The sequence below is a fragment of the Tenrec ecaudatus genome, chromosome 14, assembly GCF_050624435.1.
Source record: "Tenrec ecaudatus isolate mTenEca1 chromosome 14, mTenEca1.hap1, whole genome shotgun sequence".
NCBI lineage: Eukaryota > Metazoa > Chordata > Mammalia > Afrosoricida > Tenrecidae > Tenrec > Tenrec ecaudatus.
Genome location: NC_134543.1, coordinates 63,175,798 through 63,197,880, shown reverse-complemented (window position 1 = coordinate 63,197,880; position 22,083 = coordinate 63,175,798). Strand labels below are relative to the sequence as shown.

The following is a 22,083-nucleotide window of genomic DNA, read 5'->3' as shown; positions in this document are numbered from 1 at the left end:
TTGTTGTTAAATATATTCCTAGGTATTTCAGTTTGTTCTTAGCTACTATGAAAGGTACTTCCTTCTTAATCCCCTCTTCCATGGTCCTGTCCGATGTGTATAGAAAACTTCTGTTTATTGATCTTGTATCCTGCCACTCTTCCATATTCCTCTATCACTGTAAGTACTCCAGCTGTGGAGCTTTTGGGGTTTCCAATGTACGGGATCATGTCATCTGCAAATAGCCATAGTTTCACCTCCTCCTTTCCCATTTGGATCCCTTTGATATCAATCTGCTGTCTTAAGTTGTTAGCCAGAACCTCCAGAACGATATTGAATACAAGTGGGGACAGGGCTCATCTTTGTCTGGTACCCTTTTTCAGTGGGATTTTTCTTGTCTTTTGTCCATTGACTATGATGTTGGTTGTTGATTTTCATAGATAGCTTGTCTCAGCTTGAGGCACTTACCTTCAAATCCTATCTTCATGAGTGTCTTAATAAGGAATGGGTGTTGGATGTTGTCAAATGCTTTTGCTGAATATATAGATATTATCATATGGTTTTTATCCTTTTTCTTCTCCTCGTGGTTTAAAATATTGATGGATTTTTGCATGTTAAACCCTCACTTCATCCCTGGGATGAATCCTACTTAGTCGTAGTGAATGATATGTTTTATATACTTTTGTATTCTATTGGCCAATATTTTGTTAAGGATTTTTGCATCTATGTTCATTAGAGATATGGTTTTTAATTCTCTGTACCTGTGGGGGTTTTGCCCTGTTTGGGTATCAAAGTAATGCTGGCTTCGTAGAATGAGTTTGGGAGCTTGCCATCCTCTTCTATGTTATGGAATGCTTTGTGGGGGATCTGTGTCAACTGTTCCCTGAATGTTTGGTACAATTCTGCTGTGAAGCCATCTGGCCCTGGGACTTTTTTTGTTGGTAGGTTATTTATGACCCTATTTCTTCTTTTGTTATGGGTTTGTTGAGGTTCTTGATCTCTGTCTGAGATAATCTACGGAGAGACTGTTTTTCCAAATATTTATCCAAGTCTTCCATGTTTGTTTCTGAACTAATTAGACTACAGACCTTCATAGTACTTTGTGATTCTCCTTTTAATCTCATGGGAATCTGTTGTTATTGCCCGTTTCATCCCTCATCCTGGCTATTGATGTTTGCTCCTTTCTGTCCTTAGTAAGCTTTGCCAGAGGTTGTCAATTTTGTTAAGTCTTTCATAGAACCAGCTTTTAGCTGCATTTATCTTTGTATTGTTCTCTTGTCTTCCCACTGGTTTAACTCTGCCCTGATTTTTATTTCTTTCCTCTTGTTATTGGTGGGGTTATTCTGTTGACCCTGTTCTAGTTGTTGGAGTTTTTGTCTTAATGTATCTGTCATAAGCTTCTCTTCTTTTTTCATATATGCATTTAATTATATCAAGGTACCTCTGATAACTGCCTTTGCAATGTCCCATAAGTTTTGAAATGTTTTACTCTCATTATGGTTAGTTTCTAGAAACTTCCTAATATCCTCTTTAATCTGGCCCTGTATCTGTTCATGTCACAGGAGATCATTGTTCATCCTCCAGTTGGTTGCCCATGCTTTTCTGGACGTCCTTTTATTAATTTCCAGCTTTATGGCATCGTTATCTTTGAAAGATGTCTGGATAATATCTATGTATTTGAATTTACTCAGGCTAGACTTGTGTCCCCAGTATGTGGTTTATTCTTGAAAAAGATCCATGTGAGCTTGAGAAGAATGTGAATTAATTTACATTTGGTTGGAAACCTGTATAAATGTCTATCAGGCCCTGTTGCCTAATTACATTGTTTAGCTGTATGGTCTCTTTGCTGAGCTTCTTTCCCAGTGATCTGTCTTTCTCTGTGAGTGGTGTGTTAAATCCACCTACTATGATTGTTGAATCCGTGATTTCTTTTTCATATTTTTAATAGTTTGACAATATTCACTACACCATTATTAGGAGCGTACATATTCAATATGCTAAGTGCATCTTGGTTTACTGAACCTTTGAGCATTATGCACTGTCCCTCTGTCTCTTTTTATGGTTTGGATCTTGAAGTCCATTTTGTCGGAGATTAAGATAGCCACTCTTGCCTTTTTGGAGTTACAATTAGACTGGTAAACTTTTTGCCAAACCTTTATTCTTAGTATATTCTTGTCTGTACACTTATGATGTGTCTCTTGCAGGCAACAGATTGATGGATTATGTTTTCTGAGCAAGTTCTCCAGCCTTTTTGTTTTAATGTACGAATTGAGACCATTGGATTTCAGAGTTATTATCACTATCTGTGGATTCATAATAGTTGACATACCCAGTTTTGTGTTTTGGGTCTTTACCTATCTTACTTCATATCAGCGTGCTATGTTTGAATGGAGAGTTTCTATCTTGTCCTCTTTTCCATTTGAGATCCTGTTGTCCTGCTAATTGTTGCTGGTATGTTGCCTTCTAGATGGAGATGGGCTATATGGTTATCTCCTGTTTGTTCTTGGTTGAGGTTGATCCTCTGGCCATAGTGAATCAGCCAATATCTTCCGTAGGATCAGGTGTCTTGCAGCATATTATTTGAGTCTTTCCTTGTCTTGGAAGACCCTTATCTCATCATCTATCTTAATGGATAACTTGCCTGGGTACAGGATTCTGGGGGAGGCGTTTTTTTCTTTAAGCTTTTGGAAGATTTTGCTCCATTCTCTCCTCCTCTTCATGGTATCTACTGATAGATCTGACCACACTCTTAACTGCACTCTGTTGTATGTGACTGTCTTCCTTTCTCTTGCTGCTCTTAAATTTTTCTCTTTTTTCAAAGTTGAATATTTTTACTATTACATGTCTTGGCGTATTCTTGGTGTCTAGTCTAGCTGGCATCCTTTCTGCTTCCTGTATGAGTGCCTGGTTCTCTCTTGGGTGGGAAAATTTTCTTCCAGAAATTACTTGGCTATCTTGCCGTCGGATTGTGTGTTGTGTTGTACTCTGGTAGACTAATTATTTGAATATTATTCCTCTTAATAGCATCTGTCATTGATCTCAGGTTATCTTCTGCTTCTTTAATTTTCCTATTTGCCTATCTTTCCCACTTGCTTAGGTCTGTTTGAGTGTCCTCGAGATCACTGAGATGGTTCTCTCCCTCCACAAGACTAATCGTAAATTCTGTGACCTTATGTGTGGCTTCTGCTACCTGCTTTGTTAGCTCATGAAGTTTCCTTTGATGGGTGAATTTCATCCCCTCTATTTTGGACTTCCTCCCCTCTATTGTGGACTTCATCTCCTCTATCATTACACCCTCATTCTGGGTTTCTTCCCTCAGTTCCTCTATTGCTGCGAGCAGACTTCGGAATATTTCCTCTGTGGCAGATCCGTATCTGTTTTTTTGATGAGAGATGTTAGCTCTGTTTTGTGTCTCTGTTTTTTTGGGGGGTGGGGAGTGATGTGATCTGTTGATTTTTCCTCAATCCTTTTGTAGGCCCCATGTTTCTGGGGGTCTGGGGGTCCTTATCTGTGTTACTATTAAGATTCTTTCAGGTGGCTGCATATGACCTACTGTAAGGATGGGAAAGACTGCTGTGTAGGCAGAGTTATTCGAAGGCTTACTGACCCGCAGTAGTGACATGTTTCAGTGACTGGAGTGGGGAATGAAGCCTCAGTGAGTGCCCCTAGGCTGCTTTGACCTGGTTTGTCAGGGTACCCTTAACAGCCCTTTTTTGTTTAATAAAAAAAATGTTTTAATTAAATAATAATTTAAAATATTGGGAGAAAAAAATGGAAAGAATTAAAAGGCATAAAAAACAAGAAAAAGGACGTGATAATAGTGAAAGTGGAAGGAGAAAAAGATATAGAATGAAAACCTATAGAATAGGGGCATGAGAAGTAATAGTAATACTGGAAAAGGAGGAAGAATGAAGAGAGAAAAGAAAGCACAGAAAGTGAAAGAAAAAAGAGAAAAAACAGCTAAGATAATATATATATATATTTAAAATTTTCCCCTTCAAGTTCTTGTGATGCCTAATAGAAGACGAAGGTGGGTGAGGCCTCGCTGTCATGGGACGTGGTGTTGATCTGGGCTCTGGAGATGGACTATGTAGGGGGAAAATACTCTTCAGAGCAGCAAGTCCTCCCAGGTCCCTGCAGGCCTGTCTGAGTTGAGCCTGGGGGCAGAGGCTACACAGGCGGGAGCAGCCCTCCAGGGGCGCACCTCCTGCACCGCCAGAAAAGGCTGGGGCCGCAAGTGGTGTGGAGAGAGGCACTGGCCTCAGCGCCTGCCTCCTATGCCGGCTGGGAAGGGCTGGGGCAGGCTTAGAGGCTGGCGCTGGGGACCCTGCATGGCACCGCTGTGGTGAGAGCCTGACAGAGCACACAGATGGCTGCGGCAGGGACCGATCCCTAGAGTGGTGTAGGCTCCTCAGCGCCGGTCCGAGTCGGATCAGACAGGGCGGCTCTGGTGGGAAACAGCGGGCCATGGCGCCTGCCTGCCACCCTGGGAGGAATGCGCCGTGGCAGGCTCAGAGTTCGGGGCGCTGGTCGCTGGAATCCCCACAGCTCACCGGGGAGGACAAAGCCGCTCTGGCTGGAGCACAGAGCCCTGTTGCTCGCGCTCCCAGCCAGCAGGAGCCCACTGTTAACGTCAGCGCTGTAAGCACAGGAAGTAGCGCCCCGCAGCAGGCAGGTCTAGCGCTCCCGCCCCGGGCACAGGGCTCTGCGGTGATGCAGGCCAGTCTGAAGTGGTTCCGGCGGAAACACAGTGTTGGGCATAGAAGTGGGATGGGCTCTGTCTGCAGGCTCGCGCTGGCGGGAAGTGCACAGCTCAACTTCCCGGAAGTGGAGCAGGAGTGAAGCAGACAGGGGTCAGGCAGCCCACCAGTGGAGAGGTCCCAGGCAGCAATGGAGGTGGATGGTCCCCTGTGGGGGTCGCCCAGGCAGCCCCCCTTAGATTTCAGGTCAGTTACCCGGGCCTTGGATGAATGGAGGGAGTGACACGGGCCCAAGGGCAGATTGCTGCCATGTGGGGCGAGGGGAAACGTGGGAAAGGGAAGCTTCTCTATTAGTGGCGTTGTGCGAGTGGGCAGCTGCTGTACGGGGTTCCACCACTGCTGCTCATGCCTTGGCAGAGCAGGCAAGCGACTCTGGGCATGGGGTCCCAGTTAGACTCTTTCCACTCAGCTACCTGGACACCAAACCCTCCTTGTTCGAAAGAGCTCTCAGAATATGCGGGTCCTCTGATCTGCCATCTTCCCAGAAGGCTCCAGTTTTCATTTCTTAAAAATAAATATGCCATCTTCATGGATTAATGAGCAGAGTCCCCCTCCATTACTTTACTTTAAGATGTTATCTGCTATCTATCTAAATGTTACCCATTATTCTAGTAATGTACATTATTATTCATAAATACCTTTGGAAAATGCATTGCTTTGGAATTATAGTCATAAAATCTCTAGAAGATTATAATGTGCAATTCAGGAAATCTTCAGGTATAAATTTTCTCTGTAATACAAAAGACCAAAGAGATGAATACAAAATATTGGTATATTTTTAAAAATGTTTAAAGAAGAATTATACAGTGAACCTGATGCTTAACTTATCTAGTATCGAAGATCAAAGCTTTGTTACCCATATATGTTCTTAAAATTAGCATAGCTAGTACATGACATGTTCTTGTCACTTATTTGTAAAATAACAACATAAAAAAGCCTATCTTTTTCAAATTGGCATTATTTTCAAAGATTTCATGCAAACAAGGAAGAAACATATGTAGTTATTAAGCAATGACATACTTGTATGTGAGGGTATACCAAAAAGGTTGCTAAATATCATAAAAATTTTAATTAACAGTAATATACAAAATTGAAGTTCTTTTCTCAACATACCCTCCATCTATGTCTATAACCAATGTTCACATCTCTTTAACTCTTTCCCAAAGAATTCTGTGCACTTTGATTCACAACACATTAAAAGGGCAATGTTGTCCTTGCGGAATTCCAATCATAGTCTTTGAATTTTAATAACAAAAATATGTTTTAAGCAGGGAAACTTAGGATTTTAGATGGATGACGGATTTCCAAATGAAATCCCTGGAGAACAGTCCTTTCTACCTTTGAAGAATGAGCAGGCTCATTGTCCTGAAGAGGAAAAAGTATTGCTCAGTGAAAATTCTCTGGCCTTTTTCTCATCGAGGCCATTTTCAATTTTCTTAAAACTTATTTTTAATAAACCTCTATAATTGTCCTGTGTCTTTTGAAGAAAGATATCAAGATGTCCCATTGTTAGATGGCATTGAGTTGGTTCTGACTTATACTTACCCTGTGTACAATAGAAGGACACTGCCTGGTCCTATGCCATCCTGACAATCATTGCTATATTTGAGCCTGATATTGCAGCCAATATGTCTATCCATCTCATTGAGGTCTTTTCTTTCCTTTTTTTTTTTTTGCAGGTCCTCTACCGATTATGATGTCCTTTTCTATGAACTAGACTTTACTGATACTATGTTCTAATTAAATGAGGTTTCCCACTAGCTTAGTTTCTATGTGCTTTCCAATAAAGACTTCTTGGTTATTATGGCAGTCCAAAGTACTCTCCATAGTCTTTGCCATGATTCTAATACCATAATTTAAATGCATCCATTCTTCTTTGGTCTTCTGTATTCATTGTCCAATTTTCACATGCAGATGAGGTGATTCAAAATCACCTATGGCTTGTGTCAGGTGAATCTTAATCCTCAAAGGGACATCTTAGCTTTTAAACACTTTCAAGATAACTTTTATATCAAATTTAACCAGGGCAATAGAGCATTGATTTATGATTCCATGAGCACTGGTTGTGGATCAGAATGAAATGAAATTCTTGTCAACTTCAATCATTTCTAAGTTTTCATAATGTGATCTTTCGGTCTAATTGTGTGGAATTTTGTTGACATCAAGTTGTAAACCATAAATTTAAAAAATGTAGTCTTTGATTTGCATCAGTAATGCTTCAATTCCCCCTCATTTAGATCAAGCAAGATTATGTCATCTGCATATGAAAGGTTGTTAATAAGCCTTCCTCCTATCGTGAGGTCCTGTTCTTACTCATATATTCCAGGTTCTCAGATTACTTGCTCAACACACAGACTGGATAAGTGTGGTGAAAGAATAGTCTGACAACCTCTCCTGAGTTTAAATTACAAAGTCTTTCTTCTTTCTGTTCCAACAACTGCCTCTGAGTTCATGTTTAGGTTCCGCATAAGCTCAATTCAGCACTCTGGGTTTCTCATTCTTCTCAATGTTACCCATAGTTTATTATGATTCGCACATTCACAGGTCATCGCATGGGCAATAAAACAAAAATGAACATCTTTCTAATATTCTCTGTTTTTAGCCAAGATCCATCTGACACCAGCCATATCTCTCTATATCCTCTTCTGAATCTGACTTGAATTTTGAGCAACTCTGTCAATATGTTGCCACAAATGCTTTTGAATGATCTGCAGTAAAATTTCACTTTGAGATATTAATGCAAGTGCTTGATAATTTCTGCTTTCTTCTGTGTCACTGGGAAAAAGCAGTGGGAGACATATCTGATTTCCTTTGGCTTCTCTAAGGAGGAAAATTTATCTCAGTCTGTAAAAAGATCATTCCTGTGAGTCAGAGGACAGATACAATTCCATCCTTCAACTTCCTTTACCCTATTCTCACCGAAACCATCTCTTTATTTCTTGTTTGTGTTTGATAATCTATTACCATGTCCACAGAGACCTTGCAGAAAATACTTATGACTATGAAGTTTATCTGTGAAGCTAACAGGTTAAAATATTAATGATACACTTATTTCATTCTAAGCATCTCTTCTCACCCATCCATGTAGGCATATCTGTGTTCCTCAGCCATTTAGCCATACGATCTTTTGGCATCTGTCCTATTAAGCCAGTGTTACAAAGCTCCTGTAGATCTGGTCAATGCAAAAAAGTACACCATACTCTGTGAGCCAACTTCCTACCCAAAACACTCAGGTTTACTTGTTACTTGAACTGGAAAACCCACTATTTTGTCTCATGGTCTTAAATCTAGCCCTCTGCTCTGTCTTATGGTCTAAGTGGGGCAGCTTCTGACATCTGCTACCTCCCCTCACTGATGCAGGGATCTCACAGGTACTCCAAAGGTGATTCTTCTTTCTGGATAATGGTGAGAGGTTTGCTTGTACTTCTGAGATGGCTTACTTTTATACCTAGCAGAGGGCAATACTGACTAGTCCTGAAGTTAAGGTCTTCTCCACTCTTTTGCATTCCCCCAAGCAGTCATTTGGTTGGAATTATGAAGAATAAAACAAAGCGACACTAAGTAAAAATCACTTCGTAGCAGTCATCTGGAATAGATACAAACATGCACCTCTTCCATAGGCTGGCTGAATAGCTGTCTTCCACAGTTCAAGGGATAGACTCGTGAGTGCTTCCAGTGATTTATTAGCTAGTTGAACCATTTCTACTAGATTTCAATCAATACCTCGGGTTGTATTTTATGGTGTGTTTTTTTTTTTGCTAATGGCTTCAATGCATCTTAGACTTCTTCCTTAAATACAATTTTTTCTTATTCACAAACTAACTCTTGAAATTGTTGAATATGGACTAATCCCTTTGGTGTAATGATTGTGTATTCTTCCCACATTCTTTTGGGAGGAATGATGCAGGAAGCATCATTCAAAGTTTTGCCTATAGAGTCCTTCTATATTGCAATTCAAGGCTTGATATTTGTTTTTTTCAGTTTGTTCAACTTGAGATCTTTTTCACAAAACAATAAAATGATTGGAGAAATTCATTCAACTTTTACAAGCAATTTCTCAGCTGTATACAATGAAAATCTAGATTGGTCTGGGGGTGGGGAGGGGAATAATTCATTGATAGCAAAATATCTATCAAAATAGGCCACATAAGTCACCTGAAATTACTTTCCAGGGAAAAAAATGCATAACCAAGGTCATGCAGATGTTTTTAACGCCATTTTTATTCATTATTTTCACACTGTGTTATACAGTGCGACCCTTACATTTTATGCACATTTCTAAACGTCAGTTTTATATTTGCTTATCCCTGTTTCTTCGTTCAGTAACAAGATAAGCAAAGAAGGAGAAAGGATTCTTGATTCTAATTTTCTTCCTTTTTCGTCCAAGTATGTCAAGAATGTATTTTTTAAATTTAAAAATCAAAACAATAACAAATGACCCCAATTTATTTTCTTCAAATAAAAAAATATAATAATTGGCATTTCATTAAAATGTCAGTAACCAAACAGGGCCCTGAGTTTGCTCCAAGAGGAAGTGCTAGAACAGAACAGAACTTCCCGAGAGGCACTCAGCTTAACAATAAATTATTGCTCAAATGACTCTGCATAGCTTATACCTGGCAGCAAGAGTTCATTTTTCTCAGTCTCTGAAGACCCCTTGTGAAGATAGTGTGGAGTTGATGAGTGTCATAATAAGGGATGCTAAATACCCACTGTAACGGTCAATCATGTGGGCGCAGAAAACTCAGTCAGCAACCATTTCATTTGATCTCTTCTTGGATTCTACCCATGTACAACAGTTACAGTAGAAGATACAGATTTCAGCTAAACTTGTAAAATACTCAACAGGCTGCCACAGTGCTAAGAAAAGAAAACAGGCATTCACAAATAAACGTACATGGTAAATGCAAGTAGAGTATGGTTCTAATTTTATTTCATTCAGTCTAAGACAACTCCAATAACTTTATAAATATCTTATGCAAAAAGTAATTTAAAGCCTAATAACTATTGAATATGTTTAAATGCAGAACTCAAATTTCTTGCAATCAGGTCAGAAAATCATCACAAAAATTCTGATCATGGTTAAATAAAGTGAATGGAATATTTAGATTTGGGACAACAACCCCCCAAACAAACAACAAACAAACAAAAACAATGTGACTATTTTAAAAACTATTTACTCAATATACTGTAAGTAGAAATAGCGTTAACACAGGAAGCAAAAATTAAGCTTGCAAGTGAAATTTTTAGAAGCTTACGAAAAACTGTATCATCCTATATTATAGATGACAAAGTAAAAAACATTATCATGGGGTTAAGAGTATTCTGGCATTTTCATTCCCTTGGTCATGCAAGGTATTTAGCTCTTTTCACATCCCATATCACATGAGGGGCTGGTGACCCTTGACCCTGATGAGGACGGGTTGGCTTCCCAGATAAATTAGATCTGTTGGGATTAGGAAGCCTCAGTAAAAACAAGAGCACTGCCATCACCATACAGGCCATCGAGATCACGGCAATACTGACGCCATTATCACCAGAGTGCCCTGGTAGTTTCAAGAGACATTCTGTGTCTGTACAACAGGACTGTGGTTGCCTCAACAGATTGATCAGTCTTCTCATCTCATAAAAGCCAACGCAGTCACAGGGATCAAATCTACTTTCTGCCACGATTACCCAGGCATGATCTATGTTGAGTGCTTAACAGACTACTCCCAACAAGGCCAGGAGGGTGCGGGCCATGCCCGAGGCTCCACTGAAAGGCCGGCTGGAACCTAAGGAAAGCTGTAGGCACTCAGGACACCATCCCACTGCTGTCCTACTCACGCCAGCTTGAGATCTTCTGAGTGTAGTCTTCTCTTTTGGCTTTCTAACTCTGGTTCTTTGCACGTTTCATTAAAAGGGTTTACTTGTAGTCTTAGGCTGCCCTTTCCAATGTTCTATCTAGTTATTTTATTTCATTTCTTCCTTTGGTTTGGCTAGTCTACATTTGAGAGCAAGTAAAATGGTCACTTTTTACATCCACTTTGTTATTTCCATTCTTTCTGGAGTTTTAAAAAAAGAGTTTTATTGGATTAAATTTCACAAATCATACAATTTAATGCCTCATTCATATTAAGAAGAGTTGTACAAATATCGCCACAGTTAATATCAGAACATTTTTGTCTTGTACTCATTGTTAATAACCTCCCCCCATATCCATCCTTAGGTAATTATGAATCCAGTTATGGTCTCTATAGATTTTCTTATCCTGGATTTTACATACTAAAAATCATACAAGACAGAAATAGGAAGTAAACTTTCATGTGTGAATTAAAGATAGTAGTTCTATTCTTGAGATGTTCTCTAAAATTGGGGGTTATGTCATATTTTGCCTTGTGGATTAAAAAAAATTCTCCAAATTCAAACTGAATTCACATATGGGCAACTGGTGGTCTTTAACTGATAACTTCCATGCAGCTTGGACTTTTTCCATCAATACCACCAGTTCTTGATCATCTACTTGCTCCACATTTTGCTACATGCCTTGTTATGACTTATTATATTGAACTGCTCCATCTCTCTTCTGTAGAAGGAGTCAATTTAGTTTCCGTGTGTTCCAGCATATGAGGTCCAGCTGGATAGTTGCCATTTACATTGTAGAAAAAGGCATTTAAAATGAAAAAGTCATTGTTCTTGCAAAATACTGTCATACAGACTTCAGCGTCTTATCTATCACCAAGACTGTATTGTCCAAATACTGATCCTTTGTCTTTGTTCCCAAGTTTTAGATTCGAATCAATGGATATTATCAATGCTTCTTGAAATGATCTATTCAGACTGAACAAGTTGTAGAATTCTTCAGTTTTCTTTATTGTCTTTAGTAGTTCATATGTAAGTTTGAATAATTGTGGTATTAATTGAATTTCCATATATATAGTTATCATGTACAGCATTTTATTTCAATATGTATCTTGATGAGTGTAATGCTGTTCCTCCTGAAATTTTAAATCCTGCAATAGGAAATGGTGACTTAATGGTTACATATTGGGCTGTTAACTGTGAGGTCAGCAGTTGAAAACCACAAGCTGATCCCATAGAGTTATAGGCTTGAAAACCCACAGAGGTAGTTCTCTCTGCCCTACTGGGTTGTTGTGAGTCATTATCAACTAATAGCACTGAGCTTGGTTTTTAGTTTGGCATAATAAACCATATATGATTGTCTGGCTCAAAATAGTCAATATTAATTTATTTCAGCTCATTACTAGGATATCAAATTTTATGAATTCTATTTCATCTTCTTAAAATTGTTTTATTAGCATGTACTTCACATATCAAACAATTTAATCATTCAATTATATTTATATGTAGGGAATTATCACCACAATCAATTTCAGAACATTTTCTTCTTATACTCATTGGTAGCTCCACATATCTCCCTATCATCTCATGCCATGCCCCTAGGCAATTATGACTTCTCCTTTCCCAACATTCATACATTGTATATTACATATTCTATTTATTAATGGATACTTGCAGTTGTTTCTTTTCATTTCAGTCATGCTTCATCAGCAATTAAGGTCCTGAAAGTTGACTCCTTTTATAATTCCACCTTCAGAATTCCATAAAAATGGCAATAATTAAATTCAGAGCTGAACTCTCTGCTTTAAATTTAATTGTTCCAGCAAATCCTAAAGGAATCCATTGTGTCCAGAAGACCTTTGTTTTAAAGGTCATCTAAGTTATCTCGTTCTTAGAAAACTTGTCTGCAGCCATCCACTAGTCACTGATCATGTTTGAATATGTTTTGCTTGGACCAGTCCCAGAAAGATCAGTATTTGACTTGTCCTTAGATGTCCATTCATGTAGCAGCTTGTATTTATTCTATTCATTTATTTTTTCATGTATATAAAGTGTCTCATTAGTATACTAAAATAATAAAAGGATTAAGTATGGTGATTTGAGAAACAGTAAAATTAATGGAAAATGTCAGATAAATATGTAGATTATGAAAGTTGAGAATTTGGTTCATAGTTTGCTCCTTTTTCAGGTATGACTGCTTTATGTATTTATTTTATAATGTATTTTTTGAGAATAGATTAGCAGGTCGTACATAAATTCCACAATTTGTGTGTTTCTATATGAATAATTTATTGACATCAATTGCATTGAGTTGTGCAAAACTCCTTTCCTAAGTACTTTTCAATTTATATAAGCTCACCTCCTCAAGTTTTATATCTATTATTTTGATCTTCTGTTGCCAATATTATAACATCTAAATTTATCTTAAAGGTGCACAATTCTACAGCAGATCTTCTCTAAAAATTAAAGTGTTGATTAACTTGAAGATTTTATGGAATATTTTTGGCATAAGTTTGAAAGATTATCAAAGAGCTAAAGTTTCATGGAAATTTTGGTTCGAGGAAACCTGGATTCAATAAGAAATTGCATTGCTTTCTCTTTTTTCCCCTGTCAGAACAGGATTCACATTGCCATTCTTTGATCAACATGCTCAGTAGTGATAGCCAGGTGTGTTAGGCCAGGCTGTCTAGAGAAACAAATCCAGTGACACTCACGTATACATACGAAAGAGCTTTCTATCAAGGAGTAGCTGGGTATCCAGAGAGCATCCCCGAGCAGTCCAAATCAAGCCTGTGAACCTGGCACTAGTCCAGAAATCCCTCTGGTGACTCACACAGCTCCACGCAGTGATGGAGAATGCAACATGACCACAGACCACAGACCATGACCACAGTCTGTGGATCCTGTGGCCGTGGAAGCATCACAAAGCTCGGTGAGGTTTACGCCTCATGGTTTGCCCTCTGATCAAGCTGCAACTTGATTGACAGGCTATTCTCTGCCCACACGTTCCTACAGGAGCCATGTGAGTACAAAAAACCTAATGATCACACCAGGCAACATTCAGTTCTTATCATTTCATGGCAATGGGGTCAGCAGTTCCCGGAAGCAATTTACTACACATTCAATTTTTAATGTATTCATAGTATATTTGATATTCTTTTTGAAAACTTGAATGCCAAGGCAAGAATTCTTTGGTCTTCTTTAATCATTTCTAGTTTTCATGTGCATATGAGACAAATTGAAATACAATGACTTGGATTGGGAATATCTTAGAAGTCAAAGTGACACTTTTACTTCTTAACATGTTAAAGTGATCTTTTACAGCAAATTTGTATAATGCAACACATTTTGAATTCTTTATTGCTGCTTCCATAAGCATTGATTGTAGGTCCAATTAAAACAAAATCAATGACAACTTTAACAGTATCTTCAAGTATCAAGATGTTAGTTATTTGTTGATTTATGAGGAGATATGTATTCTTTATATTGAGGTCTGAAGCAAACGGGTTGTAGTGTTTGTCATCTTTGGTCATCATCAGTGACGGCTTCAGGTGCCCTGTATGACTTACTCATTCCTGGCTCTGTGATTAACGCATGTTCTAGAGACTTTTCTGGCAGCCACTGGGATTCTTTTCTGTTGTTTTAATGACCTTTTGTTTTCTTCATGAATGATGTTGTTGATGTCCTCCTACAGCTCATCTGGTCTTCTGTCATTAGTGCTCAATATATCACATCTGTTCGTGATATGTTCTCAAAATTCAGATGGGAGAGACTAGTAGGTATTGGCTTTTCTGGACTCATTTTATTTTTTCAGCTTCAACCTGAGCTTACATATGAGCTATTGATGGTCTGTTTCACAGTTGGCTCCCGGCCTAGTTTTAGCTGCTGATATAATCTCTTTCCACAGATGTATCAATTTGTTTTTTATGTGTTTCTTTTGTAAAAATCCACACGTAAAATTGTTGTTTGTGTTGCTGAAAAACGGCACTTTCAAGGAAAAAGGCTTGGGTCTTGCAAAACTCTACCATGTGATCGATCTCAAGCTTTGGGTTTATCACCAAGGCCATGTTAACCACTTACTATTCCGTCTTTGATCCAGTTTTCATATTTCAGTAGCCAGCAATTATCAATGCATGTGATTTCATGTATGATCAATTTCAGACTGAAGATACTGATAGAATTCTTCAATGTCTTCCTTTCTAGCTTCTATGTTTGGTGTTTACATTTGAATAATAGTTATATGGATTGTTTCCTTTGTAAGCAGATTAATATTATCCTGTCACAAACAACATTATACTTAAAATTAGACTTTAAATGTCATTCTTGATGATGAATATAAGGTAGTTTTTCTGAAATTGTCTTTTCTGGCATAGTAAACCCTATGACTGTCTTATTCAAAATGGTCAGGAGTTGTCCATTTTGATGACTTCTAATTTTCTTAACTTAATGTTTTATATATTTCACGGTCTAATTATTAATACAGCTGTTTCTTCTCATCTGGGGTCATGCCCCTATCAGCAAATTGAAGCGCTCTTTCCATGACATAAGCAGGGACTCCTGCTTTGAGAAGGCAGCTCAAAGATAAGAGTTGTAAGCAAATGTGGTGAAGAAAGCTGATGGTGCCCAGCATCTGGGGTATTAAAGACTCGAAAGTAAACAAGCAACCGTCTAGCTCAGAAGCAACAAAGCCCACATGGAGGAAGCACACCAGCCTGTGTGATCATGAGGTGTCAAAGGGATCAAGTATCAGACATCATCAGAACAAGAAATCTTATCCTAGTGAATGAGGGGGAGAGTGCAGAGTGGAGAGCCAAAGTCCATTGGCAGGCCACTGGGCATCCCCTTACAGAAGGTTGTCAGGGAAATGAGCCAGTCAGGGTACACTGTAGCCAAGATGAAAAATACAACTTTCCTCTAGTTCGTAAATACTTCCCTCCCCACCCCCCACTATCATGATCCCAATTCTACCTTACAAATCTGGCTAAACCAGAGGATATACACTGGTACAGAAAGGAACTGGAAATCCAGGGAATCCAGGGCAGATGATCCCTTCAGGACCAGTGGTATGAGTTGCGATACTGGGAGGGTAGGTTGAAAAGGGAACCGATTACAAGGATCTACATGTGATAACCTTCCTGGGGGATAGACCACACAAAAGTGGGTGAAGGGAGGCAAAAGTGGGTGAAGGGACAAAACAATAATTTATAAATTATCAAGGGTTCAATAGGAAGGGGGGAGCAGGGAAGGAGGGGAAAAGATGAGGCTTAGGTGGATAGCAGATATTTTGGGAATGATGAGGGAAATGAATGTACAAATGTGCTTTTGCACAATTGATGTATGTATGGATTGTGATAAGAGTTGCATGAGCCCCCAATAAGACAATTAAAATAAAGAATTATGGCCAGAGCACATTCTAACAACAAGGAAGGTAAAATATCATCATGAATGCTTTGGACATGATGTCACGAAACGCCAGTCCCTGGAGAAGGACATCAATATTGGGTAAGCAGGTGTCTATCGAAAAGAGGAAAACCCTCAGCAAGATGGATTGGCAGTGTCTGCAACAGTGGGCTCAGTCATAAGAACAATTGATGGCGAGATGGTGCAGGACCAGTAAGTGTGCTCTTCTGTTGTACATATGGTCGCTATGGGTAAGAACCAACAGCATGGTCCCTAACAACCATAGCATGAGTCATCACACACTAGAGCACAAGGATTTGGGGGGAAGCAGCAGAAGTTGCTTTTTACTTAAAAACGTTGTTAGTTATATTCAAGTAAGAAGGTCAGGATATGAAACAAATGTTACTATAGCTTTATACATAGCAAATGGCCAAAAAAACTTAAATATTATAACAAATATGCCACTTTACCTCAAAAAAGTCTTGGTGTTTGCTTGTGAAAGTGAGCGCCTCTGCTTCTACTGTCATATAACCTGACTGCCTGTGAGGAGAGAGAATTGATGTGAGAATACAGGGCTAAACAGAAAAATATCAGGAAACTAGAAAAGGAAAGCACATCATAATCCGAAAAGCAAAAGGAGGCTGCACGTCTTTGGTGGTGATTAAAAACCTACAGCGAATTAGGTAGTGTGTAGTGGCAGAGGAGAATTATCTGAAACCAGATGGAAAGTTCTAATAATAGATCTGGATGACTAGATATATAGCTCAGTGTCCTTAGGGCACCAGTGTGTGTGTGCGTTGTGTTTATCCGAACAACTGCATTTAGCTGGACATACCTTCCTGGATTTATCTTGTGGTTTTTACAGATGTTATTATATATAATCAAATGTCATAGCCACATGATACTCAAATTATTCCCTTATACATCAATCATGTAGAAACATGGTTGTATATTCAAACAAGTGTTACAGCTGAATCGGCAGCATCTTATTTTGCTGAGCTGAGGTAAAAAGGACTACTGAGTTATTTGTTTGGGAAGGCAAACTGGTGCCAAGTTTGGGAGCATTTTTTCTTTTCTGGGAGGTTAGTTATTTATTGTTTCAAAATTACATTAGCATAGATAATAGGATTTAAACAATGTAAATTGCTTTTCAGTTTCTTTGTGTGTGGAGCATGAACATGGCTAAATTGGCTTCTTTGCAAAGCTTCCATAGGTCACCGAGGCCCAGGTCACAGCTGATGACTCAGTGGGGTCAGGAACTCCTTCTGCACTCATGCAGTGGCTGCTAACTTTCAGTTTTCATGCCTGCTTTCAGAGAATGGTCTTTATTTTAACTGGCAGTTGGTGGGTAGTTAGTCTTGAAGTTCTGCTTCAGAGTTGGCAAAAGATTGCTTTTAGTTCTTTGTTCCATGAACTTCTGCTCCAGGAATACTTGCATTATCAAAGCCATCAAAGGTAAAATATTGTTCCCAGCGAGAAAGACATTAAACTTTTAAAAGCATTGCTAATAGGGCTTAATCCCTTGCATGCAAAGGTTTGTCCATGCCCCACTAAACAAAACCTGTTTAATATGTCTCAGAGATCAGTGGCAGGAAACAGAAAAGTTTGTTCAGTGAAACACTTGTTTCAGTTTAGTTGGGGTGCACTCAAAACAGTGCCTCCCAAGGGGAACTTTTGACCACTTAAATTCAAGTCCAAGAGATCATCTCAGATTTTTCTGATTACCGTTTTCCGTTTTTATTTGTCTTTACTCTTTGTTTCAGATTCCAAAAAAATATTGATAGATTTTCTTAAAGAACACAGGAAAACCACATGGCTCATTATGACTGCAGTATTTGTTAATGAAACACTGCACCGGTGAAAATCCAGGAGGGTTGTACTGGCTTCACCTTCAGTGAGACCTTATCCTGTATCCGCTCCATCTGTGATTGTACTCCTACACACTTCTCCTTGTTCTCAAAACTAACAGAGCATGTCAAGGAAGAGAATACTAGTCCCGGGCGATGTCAAAAGTGCCATTTTGAAACGGTGTTAATTGTGAGCATAAAATTAGTCAGGGAAGGATTTTTGTTGTGGCTGCTAGGTGTCATTAATTTGTTCTGATTCTTATGACCTTACATGCGCAGCTGCTGTGTCCATCCATCTCACTGAAGATATTTACATGAAGTGGAATTTTGTAGAGAAACAAAATAGAGGCATTCATATATGTATAAGAAAGAACTTTGGATCAAGAACAATTTTTATATCAAGAGAAAATACCAGCCCAGTCCAACTCAAATCTATGGGTCATATGCTAGCCCAAGACTGACTGACCCATGTAGCTGCATGATAAAGCAGAAAGGTGAAGCTGGAAGCTGGGAGATCACAGATAAGTGAGCAAAGAGTCACCTGGATCCCGGGATGGCAGGAACATTACCGCTCCCAAATCAGCAGCCAAGTGGCTACCCTCAATGGAGACAGACTCACAGTCCAAGCAAGCAAGTGGGTGAAAGACAAGAGAGAAGATTCCAGAATCTCTCTTCCAAAAACACTACACCTCTGAGGAGATGCACATCATGCTGTGATCTGATTGATATATTAGACTCCCCCCTACCTGAACACAGACCCATCAAGTTGACATAAAATCTAACCATAACAGTATTCCTCTATTTTACTGACCCTCCATTTATCAAGGATGATCAGGGACTGATCCCTTCTGATAATATTCCCAAATAACATGAGATGATTTATCACTATTTTCAATTCTAAAGAGTATTCTGGCTGCATTTTGTTTTCTGGTAGTCTCTAGTAAGCTCTATATTCTTTTTTTTGATAATCATTTTATTTGGGGCTTGTACAATCCTTATCACAATCCTTCCATCCATCCATTGTGTCAAGCACATTTGTACATTTGTTGCCATCATCATTCTCTAAACATTTTCTTTCTGCTTGAGCCCTTGGTATCGGCTCCTCATTTCCCCTCCCTTTTTCTCCCTCCCTCACGAACCTTTGATAATTCATAACATTATTTTTTCATGTCTTACACTGCCCAATGTCTCCCTTCACCTACTTTTCTGTTGTCTGTCCCACAGGAAGGGGTTATATGTAGATCATTGCTATCGGTTCCTGCTTTCTCCCCCACCTTATCCTTACCCTCCTGCTATCTCTACTCTCATTATTGGTCCTGAGAGGTTTATCTGTCCTGGATTCCCTGTGTTTCCAGGATCTAGCCACAATCCCAACTACATGGACAGCTCGAGGACAGCACTGAAGCTAAAGCTTGGGGAGAGGGACATGTCTGATCAGAGCACACAGGAGCAAATGGAGAGGAAAAGAGAGTGGAATACATCCTGGCCCACCAAGCCCTGAGGACAAGATTCCCATTCAGAGCAGAAAAGGCATAGAGAGGACCCTATGGCTGGTCCCACTATGAGACAGGACATACCTCACTGACCCATAGCACTACGGGGGGGGGACAACACTGGAGACACAGTGTGGGAATTGTGCCCGATCTGACCCCACCTCACTAAGGCAAAAGACTAATGTATGTAACAGAACAGCGCAAAGAAGTCCCCAGGGTATGCCAAAAATAGACTGTGGGGCCAGACTGGGGCACCCCATCAGACTCGACGAGAAAACACCCCTAAAACTCAACAAACAGACCTTGAACCATTTACAGACTTTTCTTTTTACTGTCGTTGGTTTGTTGTTGTTTTCTTTTTCTGTTACTTTGTTTTGCTCTGCCTTGTTTTTTGTGCATATTATTATCTTTGTATGTCTATCTAGATAAGATAGGCGGGATAAACAATCTGTAGGAGAAAACAACGGGACTGATGGTTCTATATTCTTTTCTAATCTTACGTGTCAGAGATAAATGTTCTTCTCTGGTCTTGTTCACAGTCCAGCTGTCACTATCATATGAAGTAATTGAAAGCACCATGGCTGAGGTCAGGTACACTGTGGGACTCAAAGTGACATCATTGCCTTGGATACCTTACAGAAATTTTTTTTTTGTAGCAGATTTTCCCAATTCAATATGTCACGTGATTTCTTAAATGTTACATAAATGTTGATTGTGGATCTTAAGTAAAATGAAATGCTTGATAACTTCAATCATTTCTCCATTTATCATGCTGTTGTCTGTTGGTAGAGTTGTGGGAAATTTTGCTCTTTTTTTACATTGAATCATAATACATATCAAAGATTGCATTCCTTGACCTTCATCAATAAGTTCTTCAAATTCTCTTGCTTTCCGAAAGCAAGATTGTGTCATCTGAATAAGGTAAATTGCCAGTGAGCCTCTCTTCAATCCCGAAGAGGCATTCTTCTTCATGTAGTCTGGCTTCTCAGACTAAGAATATGGTGAGAAAGGTTAAAATACTTCCCTCAGAAGCACACAGACAACATAAGAGTATATGCCAAGAAATAATCATTTTCATAGTTGTAATTTTTAGAAAACAAAGTCTTCTATGGTTTTGTAACAGTAGTTTTTGACTAATTATTGAATAGCACGATCATGGAAATGACATTACTCACACCATGATTTACTACTTAGCACGAAGAGAGAATTTTACAAAGAATGAATGACAAGATTTTGTGATAAATGGGGACCATTTCAAATCTCTGCACAATAGTTGGTGATTAGAAGAGAAACTTATGTTTTAAATATATGTGATACTAATCTTATCATTTCAGGATAGAGCAAATGATCAAGAACAAATTATATCAAAGGAAGAAGTCCAAACTGCACCAAACACATTGGCCAAACAAGACTCCAGGAATGAGCTGAATACCAATTGAAAGCTTAAGAAAGAGACATGCTTATGCATCCATTTGTCTTCAGCAATTCTATCAGGGAGACGATCATACAAATATATGGTTTTTTATTCTTTGATGCCTGATAAATCCTTTCGACACCTCCGGATCTCGCAAGCTGGTGAGCTTCTTCCATCTGGGTTTTGTTGCTTCTGGGCTAGGTAGCTGCTTGTTTACCTTCAAACCTTTAAGACCCCAGACACTGTATCTTTTGATAACTGGGTATCATCAGCTTTTTTCACCACATTTGCTTATGCACTGCTTTGTCTTCAGCAATTGTGTTGGGAAGGTGAGCAACATGGAATACAAGTTTAATAGAATAAAGTATTCTTGCATCAAGGGAGTACTTGAGTGGAGGCCCAATGTCCATCTGGTACCTTAATACTAAACCTATAAATATATGCACATAGATCTATTTCCACATCCTCATATATAAATATATTTACATATGTACATGTCTTTATTTAGAAATATGGCGAAGAAAGCTGGTGGTGCCTGGCTATTAAAATATATAGCATCTGGGGTCTTAAAGGCTTGAAGGTAAACAAGCAGCCATCTAGCTCAGAAGCAACAAAGTCCACATGAAATAAGCACACCAGCCTGTGCATTCACGAGGTGTTAAAGGGATCAGGTCTCAAGCAGCATCAGAACAAAAACTTATATCATTGTGAATGAGGGGGAGTGTGGAGTGGAGACCCAAAGCCCATCTGTAGGCAACTAGACACCCCCTTATGGAAGGGTTGTGGGGAGAAGATGAGCAGGTCAAGGTGCAGTGTAGCAATGATGAAACACAACTTTCCTCCAGGTCCTAAATCCTTCATCCCCCCGCCACTATCATGATCCCAATTCTACCTTACAAGTCTGGCTAGACCAGAGGATGTACACTTGTACAGACAGGAACTGGAAACAGGGAATCCAGGGCGGATGACCCCTTCAGGACCAGTGGTGAGAGTGGCAATACTGGGAGGGTGGAGGGAGGGTAGGGTGGAAAGGGGCAACCAATTACAAAGATCTACATATAACCTCCTCCCTGGGGGGTGGGCAACAGAAAAATGCATGAAGGGAGATGTCAGACAGGGCAAGATATGACAAAATAATAATTTACAATTTAGGGTTCATGAGGGAGTGGAGAGCAAGGAGGGAGGAGAAAAATGAAGAGTTGATGCCAAGGGATTAAGTGGAGAGCAAATATTTTGAAAATGATGAGGGCAATGAATGTACAAATGTGCTTTACACAATTGATGTATATACAGATTGTGAGAAGAGTTGTATGAGTTCCTAATAAAATGATTTTAAAAAAAGAAGAGAC

At 39.2% G+C, this 22,083-nt stretch overlaps 1 long non-coding RNA gene and 1 pseudogene across 1 annotated transcript in view; one reads left to right on the top strand and one right to left on the bottom strand.

The window, feature by feature from the left end:
• Positions 1-4,813: 4,813 nt before the first annotated feature.
• Positions 4,814-22,083, top strand: part of LOC142426799 (uncharacterized) — an 86,960-nt gene continuing 69,690 nt past the window's right edge. The window contains exon 1 of the long non-coding RNA XR_012779758.1: positions 4,814-4,925. This is a non-coding gene — a long non-coding RNA (uncharacterized LOC142426799). The remainder of the gene's footprint in view (positions 4,926-22,083) is intronic.
• On the bottom strand, positions 10,086-20,292 carry LOC142426086 (small integral membrane protein 14 pseudogene; annotated as a pseudogene).